The following is a 14,264-nucleotide window of genomic DNA, read 5'->3' as shown; positions in this document are numbered from 1 at the left end:
ATATGGGGATTACAATTTAATCTTCACAATGTGTATACTTTTACCTTGCTATGACTCAAATTTGACTTCTAGGTCAAAGATTTCAAATTGCTTATGAGCCTGAAAGGGAATATTTGTCCCTCAGAACTACAAATCCTGGGCTACCGATTGTGAGAATTTAACACTAGTTTGCACCTCTTTTTCTTGGCATTCTAAAATCAGTCTTTGGGGTATTAAAAAGAAAGTTCCATATTCAACTTGAAAATCCATTTTGGTTTTGCCCCACCCCACTTTAATTATATTAAAAATGAGATCTGAGGCTTATCTGGATAAGGGGGATGCATATATCCTCAGGGAAGATGCCAGAAGCCTTGTGGCTCCCTGGCCTTTGGGAAGATGCTTGTCTCTTGTCCCCAGTGACTCCTGGACTCCATAGACAAACCTCTGACCCAGGCTGAGGATAATTCTGTCCAATTGGGGAGATCAAGGAAAAGTGATGTCACGGACCCTGTGTATCAGTTATGGATCAAGGAAGCTCTCAGGGTCTTTCTGGCCAATCAGCAAGAGTGACCAGAGACAAGAGATAAACAGCAAGCTTGGGTTCACTAGGAAAGAAGGTATATGATCAGCCATGTGGATATTTCTCCGACCAGCTTTTTATAATTTAAATAATTATAAATTAATATACAGTCTCCAGAGAATTTTAATCTTAAAACAATCAGTTTTCAAACTCTACTACATTCTTTCTCAGAGTGAAATTTTGTAATCCCTTGAAACTTGATAGCTATTATTATTCATATAGCATCAAAAGAACATTAGCTCTTAATAGAACAAGGAAGACTAACCCTGCATCTCAGGCAATCACCTTAAGGTGCCATTCACAACAAATATACATCATCAATACATGCAATAGGACTAGCCCAATACAGATTATCACTTGCTAGGGCTGCTTCAATAGCTACAGGTTAAATTACATGTAGAATATATTGCGTAATTGTGTCTCCACAGTACATACATAGCAATAAAATACAAATAAATATCCACAGTAGCAAACAAATTAAAAATAACTTTGGTGAGCCATGCAAATAACAAGATTATATGCTTGTAGTTAATCATAAACTGTATAATTATGCATGAATCTAGTAGAAAACAAAATCAAGACAGAAAGGTAATAATAAAAGAGAGCATATTGAACATGTAGCAACTATCCCATTCATCAATGGGCATGTATAAATACATGCAAGGCACACATTGCATATGTAAACATTAACATTAATTGCTGATTACATGTTGAATCACTTGCTTGCTGGGTCTCAACCCTCCCCCCTTTACCAGCTTCAAGTGTTTAATCCCTTTGGGGAGGCCCCACCCCTTTGGGACTATTTATTTTTAAATTTTCACATTATTTTATCTTTCTTTTTATAATTTTTTCCCATGGTTACATGATTCATGTTCTCTCCCTGCCCCCTCCCAGAGCTGACAAGCAATTCCACTGGCTTATACATGTCTTATTACTCAAAACCTATTTCCATATTATTCATATTTGTAACAGAGTAATCTTTTACCCTTTGGGGTTTTGAAGAGGGATTTTTCTAAGTAAACCTATTTTTTCCTAGTGATACATAAATTTGGATTGCCCTAGGAAATTTCAGTAACAAGACTCAGAGAAAATTATGTCTGCATTACATTATATGTTGAAAAAATCTTGTTTACATTTGGTGGCCCTGTGTGAGAAAAGAACACCTGGAGATTTTTGTAGAATCTCCAGTTGGATCGCCCTTTATGCTAAAAAGTTTTTGTTACGTGAAGGCTATGTCTTCAAGTCAATCCCAAGTCCCCTGTCTTTCTGGGGTGGGGGGTGGGCAGGCAAGAGTAGTTCTGCATGTTCTAGGTGATCTATGGAGACCAAGCACTACCTTTGAGCAGAGAGTCTTGATTTTCTTTACTTTTCTTTTTCTTTTTGTACTAGGGGAAGCCTTTAGCAAATACCAAGACAGGCAAGCATCCATATGAGAAGTGTGTTAAATAATGTCTTTTTGTAAAGTTGCATCATCTCATATTTGGAAATGTGGAAGAATGTTAATTTCTCAATGTTTCTGAACTGTGCCACAGAGGCTTTTCCTCAGACTGTAGTACAAAGCACAGGAGGAGGCACTGGAAAAGGACAATGCTTGAACCTCCCCAAATCCAGAATGTGGGTCTATGAACTTTATCTAAAACACATGGTCAATTTGAAGGCTGAATAAAAGCTTAAATTTGGGGGATGGGTAGTTTTTACTCCTCAATTAACAAGATGTTCTACACCTTAATACCATTATTAGGTGAAAACTCCTCTTAGATTGAATTATAATATCAGCAATCAATGGACATGATGTTTAAACTAGAAAGACATTCTGAGATAAGAACCTATTTGATTGGGTCAAAAAAGGAAAAAAAAAACAACTATGATTAGGTAAGTAAGCAAGGTAGCCATGCCTCTGAGAGCTCTGAATATTAGAATTGTCAATAGTTTCCACACCAAAAAAGGTCTAGCACAGTTGTGGAAGATTTGGTTTAAGTATTCCAATTTGAGTCCATTGAGTGGAGAGATTTGTCCTTTTATTGTTTCCATTCTCCTTCTAATAATCATGCCATTAGGGACAAGGTACAAAAGGAGGCAATGCATCCAACCAGGAGAGAGGAAAGAGACATGCGGAAGACAAAAAAGCGCAGTATAAGAAGATACCCATTCAAGGGAGAAAGCAACTTCTTGCAATGTGACACATTGTGACATCATATTTTTTATCTTTCCTCCCTAGCTTAGCCCTGGCCAGAGAGAATGATGGTAGGTACCCAGAAGAGCACTTAGCATTAGATCTCAGCTGAGAACTGTGACTAAAGGGAATTTCATGAGAATTCTATGAAAAGAGCAAAGGACTTCCAATCAAGAGTTGTATTACCCCTTTGTTACATGTGCTATAATATTCTAAATTTGAGCACACTCTTCCCATGAACCTATTTGTATTTTTGGCAGTATGCCCCAGGATTGGAGAGAGGCTAGAGAAGAGAAGAATGCTTTCTTTCTGTCAGTTATTATTGCTATGCTTGATTAGTAAAAATCTAATTAGTAAAAAGCTAATCATGGGAAGCTAGGTGACACAGTAGATAGGGAAAGGAACCTGTAGTCAGGAAGACCTGAGTTCAAAGTTACTAGCTGTGTGATCCTAGTTGTCTGTTTCCTTATCTGTAATATGAGCTAGAGAAGGAAATGAAAAACCACTCCAGTATCTTTGCCAAGAAAATCCAGTTGGGAGTCACTAAGTATCAGATAGGACAGAACAAGAACAAACAACAACAAAAAGCGCATTGAGGATATTGGCTAATTTTCAGTGTGAAGTACACTAGTTGAGGATCACTAAAAACCAAGTCCATCAGGGTTATGTCCAGAACCCTGAGAAGTAGCTTCTTCTCCCTGAGGAACCCAGCCCAGCAATTCAAGTAGAGTAAGAGAAGTAGCTTTGAAAGGGATACTGGATATGATTTCAGAGAACTCCCTATAGTCATACAGACCTATTTAGCTTAGAGAGAGGCGACCAACTTGAAAATCCTGCAAAACTCCCCAAAGCAGCCCCAGTTTGAGGAAGAGAGTCCTTACCTACCCCCATCTGCCCTTTTGTGGAGTTGGGAAGTCTACAAGTATTCCACATTACACCTGGTTTGGGACTTTCTCAGGGTGTACTTTATATATATATATATATATTTCCTGTCTATAAAATGTTAAATGAAATGGTCCTATGATGATGAAAAAAGCAGAATAAAATCGAAAATACCAAGAAAAATCTTTAGGTTTAATTGGGAAATTTCTAAAAAATAACAATATGGAACTTGTTAATTTATGGTTTTCTAAGTTAATATGAGGCTTGCAGGAATCCCTTTTCATTTAAACTTGAGGAACATATCTCTAGGGGGAAATTTGGGGTAAACAGAGTTTTTTTGCTTTTCTCACTAATCTATAGAGACACTGGCTTGAGGAACATAAAGTTTAAATGACTTGCCTAAGGGTCACATGGCTAGTAAGTTTCAGAGACAGGTTTTGAAACCAGGTCTTCTGACTCAAATCCAAGAATTCTAGCCACTATAGCACCCTGCCTCTACAAAAAAAAAAATGCTTTCGTACATCCATATCCATATACATATGTATACATGTGTGTATATATAATTCATATATATATTTGAAGATATAAAATATATATAATTTTATAAGTAAATTAATTTTTAAAATTATATAAAATATATATAATTCAAAACTGATTCCCCCCCCCCCCCCCAGGATGTTCTGAATATGAACAGGCAATAAGGAAAAGCATTAGAGATGACCTCTCCACTAACATTCTTTCTAGTGTGGGAGGATTGTGGCAAGGGATCCAGGTGTTTAAGATGTTTTCCAAGTTTCTAGGTTCTTATCCTTGAATTGAACATTAAATTCAATCTTCTTGTACTTATGTTACCTTAATAGAATTCAAGCAGTCTTTCTCCCCTAATCCATTTAGGCTAACTACAGACCAGCTAATTTCATATCCCTGTTGACTTTGTATGGATCTCCTCTCCCCATAACATTAATACTAATTCTCCAGATTGTGGGCTGAGAGCCATGTAACTTTTAGCTCACTTATTGCAGATTCAAAGCCAGGTTCTGAGCTTACCACAAATACTGCCCTTTTTCTTTTTTTTTCCTTTTTTTAAATTTCTTTCCCTTTCCCCTTTTTCTTCCCCTTCCCTTCTCTTCCCTCCCCTTCCCTCCCCTCCCTCCCTCCCTCCCTCCCTCCCTCCTTTCCTTCCTTCCTTCCTTCCTTTCTTCCTTCCTTCTTTCCTTTCTTCCTTCCTTCCTTCCTTCCTTCCTTCCTTCCTTCCTTCCTTCCTTCCTTCCTTCCTTCCTTCCTTCCTTCCTTCCTTCCTTCTTTCCTTCCTTCCTTGCTTCCTTCCTTCCTTCCTTCCTTCCTTCCTTCCTTCCTTCCTTCCTTCCTTCCTTCCTTCCTTCCTTTCTCCCTCTCTCCATTCTCCCTCCCTCCAGGAGCAAGATCACATTCCATCACAGATTCTCATTTTGAAATGCAGGTTTACCTAAATAAAAAAGATAAGGATGGGGAAAAAAGGAAATCCAATCTCTTCTTCATACATGTTAATTTTCATGTGGCTTTCTCTAGGGGTAAATTTGGGGTAAACAGAGTTTTTTGCTTTTCTCATTAATCTATAGAGACAACTATATTCTGTTCTATGAATGTGCTTAGTGGATGTTAGCACCTTATAAGCAGTTTCTTTAGAAGGACCACAGGGCAAAGTTTAGTGTAGAAGCCATGACTGGTCTTTTGTTACAGGCTGTTTCTGGCACATCTCTAAAGGGACTACTCTCAGTAATGCACTGATCTGGGACAACTTATGTTGGGGAATGCTATCCACCTTCAGAGAAAGAACTCCTGGAGTTGTCTTTCACATCAGTGTATCTATGGTTTTATTTTGGGGTTTTGGTTCTGTATGAATGTGCTATTACAACAATGACCAATATGGAAATGTATTTTGTATGATAATAAAAATAATTTTTAATTAAAAAATAAAAACAAAGGGAATACTGAGGTTATTTCTTTCTAATCAATTCAATTTGATTAAAAAAATGTGTGTAGAAAACTGTACTAGGCAATGGGGAAGAAACAAAGTTAGCTAGAAAATTCCTGAACCCTTTGGGATTGCAATCAAGTGACAGGACATTCATAGGACAGTGGCCTTAGGTTTGAATTAGTATTGACATTTACTTAACTATGTGACCTCAATTGAGTTACTTAACTTTTTGATGCCTCAGTTGCCTCAAACTATAAAATGGACATAGGATAGAGACAAGATGATCACTAAGCTCTAAGATCTTCTACCTCTAAATCTTTGATCCTATAATCTAGCAGTAAAAATTAAAAACCCATCTATATAGGTAGCTAGGTGACTCAGTGGATGGAGAGTCAGGTCTGGAATTTGGAGGTTGTGGGTTCAAATTTGACCTCAGACACTTCCTACCTGTGTGATGCTGGGCAAGTCACTTAACCCCATTTGCCTACCCTTTACCCTGCTTCTGTCTTAGAATCAATACTGAGACAGAAGGTAAGGGTCTAAAAACAAACTTCACCTTCTGATCTTGAGATACTTGTTTACTTTCTTCTTGTTGTTAAAGCTGTGATTTAATGTGTGAATGGAAATGTTCTCCTAGTGAGAACATTTCCACTTTCAAAGCAAAATATAAAATTAAAAAAACAAAATGAATGAAAGAAAGAAGCATTTATTAAATGACTACAGTGTGCCTGGTACTAGGCCAACCATGTTATAAATATTAACCTATTTGATCCTCATAATAACTCTGGGAGGTAGGGTTGTTACTATCTCCATTTTATAATTAAGGAAACTGAGACAAAGAGAAGTTAAATGATTTGGAGATTTTAATTTGGGTCTTTTTCACTCTTGCCCTAGAGTTCTATCCACTGCACTACTTATCTATCTTAAAAAAAAAAGTTTTTCAAAAAAATCTTTCACCAAGGATTTATTTTTTAAACCCTTACTTTCTGTTTTAATATCAATTCTATTGAAGGCAAGAGCTAGGCAATTGAGATTAAGTGACTTTCCCAGAGTCACAAAGCTAGAAAGGTTCTGAGGTCAAATTTGAACCCAAGTCCTCCCAACTCCAGGTCTGGCACCCTATCCCCTGAGCCACTTAGATATTCCTGTGACTTTGACTTAGATCATTAATAGGTTAAGTGACTTGATCATGGTGGAATACATAGTTTACATCAGAGGAAAGATTTGAACCTAGATCTTTCAGACCCTGAGACCTTTCTTTTATTATTATGTCATGTTATCTCTTCAATTTTATCTTAATTCTTCCATAAATAATTTACCTAATGTAGCCAAGGTCTTCCTATAAGTTTTTTAATAATCAAGGTATCCAGATGCCATCCCTCACTTTTTACACATGACCTTCCATTACTTGCTGTTCCAACTCTATATTTCTTTGATAATTCCTTTTTCACCATTTTTGGAATCAACATTGTTAATCAACTGCAGTCTACTTACACTCATCATGTGTCTATTTCTTATTCTTTGCCCTCTCACTATTTCGTTTCTTTAGAAATCATAGTGTTTCATGATTTATATGCATATTGAATCTCATAGAAAGATATTAGTGCTAAGAAGATGGACTTCTGTGTCAGAAAGCAGTATAAGATCACTAAAAATGGTTCATAATTTTCCAAGTAGCTCCTCTTATTCAATTGTGTGTCAAGCTCCTTGTCTGTTTGGGACAAACTCACTGGGATTTCCATTTAATTTCAAGTCAAAATGTGGACTTTAGGTGTTTCTCATCCACTTAATTTTCCTATATGGATTGTTATACAAATCTGTTGAATGGTCAAAGATTTCTTTAAGGAAGTTCTATAATATTTTGAGATGATTTTTTAAAATCAGCATCATGGCATTCACAAATAGGAATTTGGAATTTCCCAACTACTGGAAATCCTTCTTCCTTTTGTCCTCTATATCAAGGTGTCTTTCATGGTAATGGTACATCTGTGAGTCTGTCTTTCTGATTTAGGTTTCACTTAATTCTTGATTACTAGAGGATAGTTGAGCAAAGTTGTTGCTTATGCCAAAGTATCTAATATGTATGTATATATATATATATATATATAATTAACATATTGTAGAAAGTTGTAGATACCCTCTACTAGTTAAATACATTTTTGGAATCAGTAAACAATCATCAGAGCAGTTCTTAGAATTTTGCATACATTGTAGGACTATGAAGTTGTGATCTGCTGTATAAAATTGTCTTTGAAATCACTTTCCTTTCTCATAATTTTAAAAACATTTTTTATTTTATTTTATTTTTTTGGTTACAATATTTACTTTTATTCCCTCCTTCCCCTCTACCCACCCTTCCAGAAGCTGAAGTGCAATTTCATTGGGTATTGCTTGTGTCCTTGATCAGAACCTATTTCAATGATGTTGTTTGCACTAGAATGTTCATTTAGTCTACATCCCCAACCATATCCCCTTGACCCATATATTCAAGCAGTTGTTTTTCTTTGGTGTTTTTACTCCCACTGTGTTTCCTCTGGATGTGGATAGTGGTTTTTCTCCTAGGTTCCTCCAAGTGTTCAGGATCACTGCATTGCCACTAATGAAGTCCATTATACTCAATTGTACCACAGTGTATCAGTCTCTGTGTACAATGTTCTCCTGGTTCTGCTCCTTTCACTCTGCATCAATTCCTGGAGGTTGTTCCAGTCCACATGGAATTCCTCTACTTTATTATTCCTTTGAGTGCAATAGTATTCCATCACCAATAGATACCACAATTTGTTCAGCCATTACCCAATTGAAGGGCATCCCCTCATTTTCCAATTTTTTTGCCACCACAAAGAGTGCAGCTATGAATATTCTTGGACAAGTCTTTTTCCTTATTATCTCTTTGGGGTACAAACCCAGCAGGCTGGATCAAAGGGCAGACAGTCTTTTAGTGCCCTTTGGGCATAGTTCCAAATCGCCCTCCAGAATGGTTGGATCAATTCACAACTCCACCAGAAATGCATTAATGTCCTGACTTTGCCACATCCCCCTCCATCATTCATTACTTTCCTTTGCTGTCATGTTAGTCAATCTGCTAGATGTGAGGTGATACCTCAGAGTTGTTTTGATTTTCATTTCTCTGATTATTAGAGATTTAGAGCACTTTTTCATGTGCCTATTAATGGTTTTGATTTCTTTAACTAAAAATTGCCTATTCATGTCCCTTGCCCATTCATCAATTGGAGAATGGCTTGATTTTTTGTACAACTGGTTTAGTTCTTTATAAATTTGAGTAATTAGACCTCAGAGGTTTTTGTAATGAAGATTGTTTCCCAATTTGTTGCTTCCCTTCTAATTTTGGATGCATTAGTTTTATTTGTACAAAACCTTTTTAATTTGATGTAATCAAAATTATTGATTTTACATTTTGTGATTTTTTTCCTAGATCTTGCTTGGTTTTAAAGTCTTTCCTTTCCCAAAGATCTGACAAGTATACTATTCTGTGTTCACCTAATTTGCTTATAGTTTTCCTTCTTTATATTCAGGTCATTCACCCGTTCTGAGTTTATCTTGGTGTAGGGTGTGAGATGTTGATCCATACCTAATCTCTGCCATACTGTCTTCCAATTATCCCAGCAGTTTTTTATCAAAAAGTGGGTTTTTGTCCCCAAAACTGGGATCTTTGGGTTTATCATAGACTGTCTTGCTGAGGTAATTTACCCCAAGTCTATTCCACTGATCCTCCTTTCTATCTCTTAGCCAGTACCAAATTGTTTTGATGACCACTGCTTTATAGCAGTTTGAGATCTGGGACTGCAAGTCCTCCTTCCTTTGCATTTTTTTTTATGATTTCCCTGGATATCCTTGATCTTTTGTTCTTCCAAATGAACTTTGTTATGGTTTTTTTCAAATTCAGTAAAAAAGGTTTTGTTATTTCAATGGGTATGGCACTAAATAAGTAAATTAATTTGGGCAGGATTGTCATTTTTATTATGTTAGCTCGTCCTACCCATGAGCAATCAATGTTTCTCCAGTTGTTTAGATGTAGTTTTAATTGTGTGGAGAGTGTTTTGTAGTTGTGTTCATATAGTCCCTGTGTTTATCTTGGCAGATAGATTCCTAAGTATTTTATATTGTCTAAGGTGATTTTAAATGGAATTTCTCTTTCTAATTCTTGCTGCTGAAATGGGTTAGAGATATATAGAAATGCTAATGACTTATGGGGTTTATTTTGTATCCTGCAACTTTGCTAAAGTTGTTGATTATTTCGACTAGCTTTTTGGTTGATTCTCTAGGATTCTTTAAGTAGACCATGATATCATCTGCAGAGAGTGATAGCTTGGTCTCCTCATTGCCAATTTTAATACCTTCAATTTCTTTTTCTTCTCTAATTGCTACTGCTAGTGTTTCTAGTACAATGTTCAATAATAGAGGTGATAATGGTCATCCTTGTTTCACTCCTGATCTTATTGGGAATGCATCTAGTTTATGCCCATTGCAGATGATGTTGGCTGTTCAGATATATACATCCTCATATTTTTAAAAAGAAAGCCTTCCACTTCGTAGCTGTGTGATCCTGGGCAAGTCACTTAACCCCTATTGCCTATAAAAAAAAAGAAAGTCTTGATGCAAGTATAGGCATAGATTAGGATATAACATCATATATGTTATATATAACATATAACAACATAACATGATACAATACAAGAAGATGTAATATATGGTATTACAATACTCTTTTATTCATTCATTTATTAAGTCATTCTTTTGAATAATTAGTAAGTTCAAATGATGCTATAGACAGTTGTGATAATTATCCTCTGACTTCAAACTCAGTTCTATAAATTACTTGTTCAGAGTCCAATGAGAGATACAAAGTTTAAATATGAAGTATTCCCTATCATCATAGAGCTAATTAGTAATTTTTAGGATACTTGTAAGTCTTTACTATTTCCTTATGGCATGATATTATGTTTTACCTAAATAGGTTTCAGGACATTCATGTAATAATTTCAACATCCCATTGTTAATTGAGAAATTCTTCCCAACAAGATGCTATCATATAACCTATAAGGACTTCTGTTTATATGTCCATGTATTCTAGTACAGAGGTGTCAAACATGCAACCTGTCAGTAGCATTGCACTCCATAAAATTTTAGAATGCAGTCACAATCAGATTAAAAAGTAATTTGGAAATATTTAACAAATAAATAGAAATACAATAGAATATAGATAATGCTCATATGTGGTTTTCTAAACCAATTCATGGCCTACAGGAATCCTTATGCACAGGTTAGCAGCTCCCATTCTTGATTTTGATGTCAATCTACTAGATTGTTTGGTGGCAAAGTAGATAGAGCACTAGGCATGAAATCAGGAAGACTTATCTTAATGAGTTCAAATCTGGCTTCAAACACTAGCTACTTGACGTTGGCCAAGGAACTTAAACCTTTATGCTTCAATTTTCTCATCTGTAAAATGTGAAAAATCTGACAAAAAAACAAAACATTCTAGTATTTTTGCCAAGAAGACCTCAAAATGGGGCCATAAAGAATCAGACAAGACTGAAGAGCAGCCACAACCAAACACCACTATTCTAGTTTGTCCATTTCACCTTAAAATTTAAATATCTGAATTTCAAGGCGTCAGACACTGGTAGTTTGAGAATCATAGATCTAGTACTGAAAGAGATCCCAGAGGCCACCTAGTTCAACTGCTTCATTGTATAGATGAGGAAACTGAGCCTGGAAGAGTATGCCCCAGATCACATAGGTAAGTAAGCATCAGATTTGAGTCCAAATCCTCAGATTTTAATGTGTTTTGTTTGCTGAACTGTTATTTTCTTAAGTGTAAAGAATTTTAGAAAAAGTGTAGAACGCTTAAAAAAAAAACCACTCCAAATTGTCTTTTGCTTTTTTTGCTTTTGCAAAAGGACATCCCAACAGTATTGAGGAAAATGTTAAAAAGAAAACTCCTCTCACTCTAATCTTTCTAAAACTTTATTCAAACAAAAACAACCAGAGTTTCCCCCAACTGAAATTAACTCAGCACTTTCACTTCTCTCAACCCCATTCTCTGCTCTCCTTCATAAAAAAGTGAGCCCCTCTTAGCCCCTCCTGTATAGACCAATTGGGGGCATGGCCCCTCCCTATCTAGCATGGGATTGGTCCAAGTCCCATTCCAGGAAATAGGAGGGACACTGAGGAATGCAGTCCCTGACCCCCACTATTTTGAAACTCGCTGTACTTGGGAACAATTTTCTCTTAAATTAAACCCTTTTCATATCCCTCATTTCAACGTAGAGGAGATTTTTAATCTACCACATAAACATCTCAGTAGTATTAACTTTATCAACACATATTCTTCCGCCATTTTGGTCTGCTTCTGTAGGGAAAACAAGAGCAAAAAAACCCTTTCCCCCCCCATGTTTGCTATTGTTGTTCCACTAACAGACAACAATTTTTTTTATCTTTTATTATAGATATGAAATGACATGAGCGGAGTCTGGCCAGTGAAAGCCCCCTCCACAGAACATGCCTATGTGGAAGACATTGGGAATTTGACTTCAGAACAGGCATGATGATGTATTCATTGCATTGAAGGGCCCTGACTTCAGCACACATACAAGTTTTTCTGGTCCTCTTGTCCCAAGAAGAGCCTTTCAGTTGGCTGGTGAGTCAGAACTAAGGTTGCACTCAAAAGACACTAAATGGCCAAAGTGTTTTTTCCACTTGGCTGCATTTGGGTAAGGAAGCAAAGCTTGCTTTGTGGCCCCAGGAGAGAGGGCCCTTGCCATGTAGTGCAATGATCTTTGTAATGTAAGTGTAATTAGTTTAGTTAAGAAGAGAGTGTAGTCAGATTTATAAAAGGGAGTTGAGACTTCCATGGCTGCTTTAAGAAACCGTTGACTAGACCCTGAGGCTGATTTTTCCTGGCTTTCCCTCTGATCATCCTGGGAGAGTTTGTGGAAGATTTGCCACATCTTGAACCTGAAGGAGTTGAAAAGGTGTTGTAATCAGAGAGCCCGAGAGTTACTGAGCAGTACTTTGGAACTCCTCTGGGGGAGCCAGAGGGCAGCTGCTGGGAGAACCAGCTTGTGACAGACTGGCCGACTTGATCTTTGGCAGAAGGAAAAGAAACTTTGGCAGATCTCTATAAGGTTAATTTCATAACTTTTGGAAATAGGTTTAGTAAGTTAGAATTTATATTTAGATGAACAGTATAGATTAAGAAGGATGGCCATTTGGTAATCATGAAGTCTCCTCACGGGGAAAGTTGGGTTGGGAATTTATGCAGAATTATTAGTTAGTAGGAAATTTCTTATCAATACTTATTTCCTTTTCCTTTCTCTTTTATACAATTTAATAGTTATAATAAATAGTTTTTGTATAACTGGCCTAATCAGAAGTTTTCCTTCAACTGCTTGAGCAGCCATTTTCCTCAATGGTCAATCTCAAGAACCTGTCCACACAAGTGACAACTATTGGTATTACCAATGCCAATAAGAGTCAATACCCTTTTCTTTTTTTTAAACCTTACCAGTTTTTTTTTTTTAAACCCTTACCTTCTATCTTGGAGTCAATACTGTATATTGGCTCCAAGGCAGAAGAGTGATAAGGAGGAGTGATAAGAGCAATGGGGGTCAAGTGACTTGCCCAGAGTCACACAGCTGGGAAGTGTCTGAGGCCAGATTTGAACCTAGGACCTCCCATCTCTAGGCCTGACTCTCAGTTCACTGAGCCACCCAGCTGCCCCCTTCAGTAGGCCATGACCACAGAGCCCTGCCATTGTTCCTGTCCCTTTTGAGGTCTATTCCCTATGCCTGGAATACTCTCCTTCCTCATCTTCTGCTTATCATCTTCCCTAGTTTCTTTTTTGTTGTTATTCAGTCATTTCAGTTCTGTATGATTCTCTGCTACCCTATTTGAGGTTTTCTTGACAAGTGTACCAGATGTGTTTGCAATTTTCTTTTCCAGCTCATTTTACAGATGAGGAAACTAAGGCATATGGGTTTAAGTGACTTGCCTAGAGTCACACAGCTAATAAATGTCTTGAGGTCAGATGAACTCCTAAAGTTGAATCTTCCAGATTCCATGTCCAATGCTCTATCCCTTATAACACCTAGCTGTTCTGGCTTTCTTTAAATTCCAATTAAACCCCCATATTCTACAATATCTCTTGATTCTAGTGCCTTTTGTTTTTTATTTATTTCCTAGGGTATCTTGTTTCTTGCTGATGTTCTGTTGTTTCAGTGGCATTCAACTTGTCATGATCCTTTTGGAGTTTTCATGGCAAAAATACTGGAGCAGTTTGCCATTTCCTTCCCCAGCTCATTTTACTGATGAGGAAACTGAGGCAAACAGGGTTAAGTGACTTGCCCAGGGTCAAGCAGCTATTGTCTCAGGCCACATTTGAACCTAGAAAGATGAGTCTTCCTGACTCCAGATCCAACAACCAGGGTCACCCAGTTGTTCCATTACTCATTTCTACATTCTTACTTGCTTGTTGTCTCTGTTAGATTGTGAGTTCTTGGAAAGACAAGGACTGTCTTTTGCCTCTTTTACCTCTCAGTGATAGACATGGTGCCTCCATATGCTTAATAAATGCTTACTGACTGATCGACACATTTGGAAGTAAACTTGCTGGGGCAAATGGTTTGGAGAAATTGATTTAGTCTCCCTAGGTAATATGGGGACAATGTGTG

This window comes from Monodelphis domestica, chromosome 4 (assembly GCF_027887165.1).
Source record: "Monodelphis domestica isolate mMonDom1 chromosome 4, mMonDom1.pri, whole genome shotgun sequence".
NCBI classification, from domain to species: domain Eukaryota; kingdom Metazoa; phylum Chordata; class Mammalia; order Didelphimorphia; family Didelphidae; genus Monodelphis; species Monodelphis domestica.
The sequence above is the reverse complement of the archived record's forward strand: the minus strand, read 5'-3'. Positions refer to the sequence as shown.